This window comes from Protopterus annectens, chromosome 5.part0, assembly GCF_019279795.1.
Source record: "Protopterus annectens isolate FY-2018-M chromosome 5.part0, PAN1.0, whole genome shotgun sequence".
NCBI lineage: Eukaryota > Metazoa > Chordata > Ceratodontiformes > Protopteridae > Protopterus > Protopterus annectens.
The window spans coordinates 1,235,758,939-1,235,761,438 of NC_056735.1; the positions used below are offsets into that span (position 1 = coordinate 1,235,758,939).

At 39.9% G+C, this 2,500-nt stretch overlaps 1 protein-coding gene across 1 annotated transcript in view; it reads left to right on the top strand.

Annotated features, from left to right (window-relative positions):
* The window catches only part of LOC122802344 (nucleoporin p58/p45-like), a 991,373-nt gene that overhangs the window by 511 nt on the left and 988,362 nt on the right, over window positions 1-2,500 (top strand). The window lies entirely within an intron of this gene.

Genomic DNA, 2,500 nt, shown 5'->3' on the forward strand with positions numbered 1-2,500 from the left:
TGAATAAGGCAGAAGAGAATAGATTATTGTTGTGATTGCTGTTAATGGTATCTACAAAGGAAAGGAGGGCAGTGGTGGTGCTATGGTGAGGTCTAAAGCCATGTTGACAGTTAGCTATAATATTGTGAAGAGAGAGGTACTGTACAAGTTGCTGATGAATACATTTCTCCATCATTTTTGCTAAAGGAGAAAGAAGAGCAATAGGTCTGAAGTTAGAATAGTCAATAGAGTTACCACCTTTGTGTAGTGGGATTATATGAGAGATTTTCCAGATATATGAGGGATGGTTCCCTCTTGGATGGTCCTATTTATGAGTATAGAAATTGGGTAAGCAATTTATTTGGCTGCCTTTTGTAGAAAAAGGGAAGGGAGCTTGTCAGCAGAGGGGGTACAAGGTTTCAGTTTGAGAATAAGTTTATAGATGAAAGAGGTAGAGATGGGTTGTAGAGAGAAGTTGTAGGAAGAGTTTACTTGATTATTAGGAGGATATAAGTTATTAGTGTTTAATTGTCTAGCGAGAGTTTGAATAGTTTCAGTAAAGAATGAGTTAAAAGCATTTGCAGTTTGGAGAGGGGTGTCTGCATCAGCATTTAGTGGAGAGGGAGTTTTGGCTGTTCCTGGTGAAAGGAGTCTATTGATTGAGGACCAAAATTGTTTGGGTTTATTTAAGTTGGTTTCTTGTAGGTCGCAGTAGAACTTTCTTTTGTCGGTGAGTATAGCTTTTTTGGTAAGATTTCTAAGTTGGCGAAAGTGAAGAAAATCAGAGCTGATTCTATGGGATCTCCATTTGTTCCAGACCTTATTTTTAGAGAGGGTTCGTTTTTTAGTTTCATTTGAGAGCGTAGGGGCTGTATTAGATTTTATTCTAATAGTACGCTCAGGAGCATGCTTGTCCAAAATAGAAAGGAAAGTAGAATTAAAGAATAATACTGCTTCATTAAGTGGAAGAGTCTTTAAGGGGTTCCAGTTACAAGCCCTGAGTTCGTTTTGAAATAGGTCGATTTTAAACTGTTTAGTAGAACGTATTTGTCTTATATTAGGGAGGTGAAGATAATCAGTCTTCTCTCTTGTAATGTAAGTTAAGCAATGATCACTGAGGTCATCAGGCATAGTCCCAACTTTATATGTGATGTTAACTTTGTTTGAGAATCCAGTCTAAAATAGTCTGTTTCCTACTTGACCTATTAAGCCTTGTTGTAGAGGTAATGGTTTGGGTAAAACCATTTAGGTTAATGTGAGAGGTAGGATTGTCAGTATTAATAGTATTCCAGTCGATATTTAAGTTGCCAAGAATTATAGTTTCTTGGGGGTAGTTGATGGAAACCCAACTGAGAAAGTCTTCTACAATTGGTGTATTGTTTCCAGGAGGTATGTATATGCAGGTGATGTAAAGGGCTTTCTTAGCATTAAGTTGAAGTTTAGTGATGATGGCTTCTACCTTACTATCTTGGGTTGGACAGGCTGAAAGGGTAGAGATATTAAGATGATTCTTAAATATATTGCTACTCCACCACCCTTTCGTTTAGTACGGTCAAGCCTAAGTATATTATAGCCTTGTGGTATAATCTCAGTATCTTTAGTGGCTGGCTTTAGCCAGGTTTCAGAGAGACAGAGAATGTCAAAGCAGTGAGTATCTAGGAGGGTGTGTAGGTAGGGTACTTTGTTGTTTATGCTTCGTATGTTAAGATGTCCTATGAAGAGGGTATTATTGGTGAAAGGTTTAGATGCTTGTGAAGAAGGATACACGGGGCCAGGGTTGGGGTGAATGTCACCATCTTGTAAGGTAGGATCATCAGGCTTAGATGTGATTTTGAATCTGAGAAGGGTTAGAGGTCTTATTTTTCTATCTAAGGGTAGGGTGTAGGTGAGGTGAGAGAGTACCTATGGTATTTGGGTAGGTGGTAACTAGGGGTGGAATTGGCATTAGAGAATGAAGTGTGAGAAGTGTAAGAGGAAGATGTATGTGTCTGTGAGTGTTTTGGCTGAAAAAGGAGTGAGTACTCGATGAAGGTAAGGAGGTAGGTAGAGTAAAGAGTAGTTGAGAGTAGAATTGAGAGTAATAGCAGTGTGGATAAGTTGAGACTCATATTTATGAGTAAGTAAGTTAGAGGTGGTTAAAGGGAAGAAGTAAAAGATTAGGGGTAGTCAGGAGGAAGTATATGTGTATAATACAAAGAAAGATAATATTCAGGTGAAAGAGGAGGTAAGGCTATAGAAGGAAATATAAGGTAGAGGGAGGGGAGAAATGAGTGGAGAGATATAGAAGGAGTGGTAATAGAGGTAGAAGAGAGCTGGTAAGAATAGGATAGGAGGGCTAGTATGTAAAAGAGGAAAGTGGGAGGAGGATGTGGGGTGTGTGGAGGGGAGGGGATTAGTTTGGCAGGAAAGATGAGGATAGGATGACAGGGTAAGGGGTGGGACTAGAGAAGTATAAGGATAGGACCCCCGGGGTGGGTGGGAATTGGGGGTAGGGAGGGGAGCAGAGTGAGCCCGCAGGGCG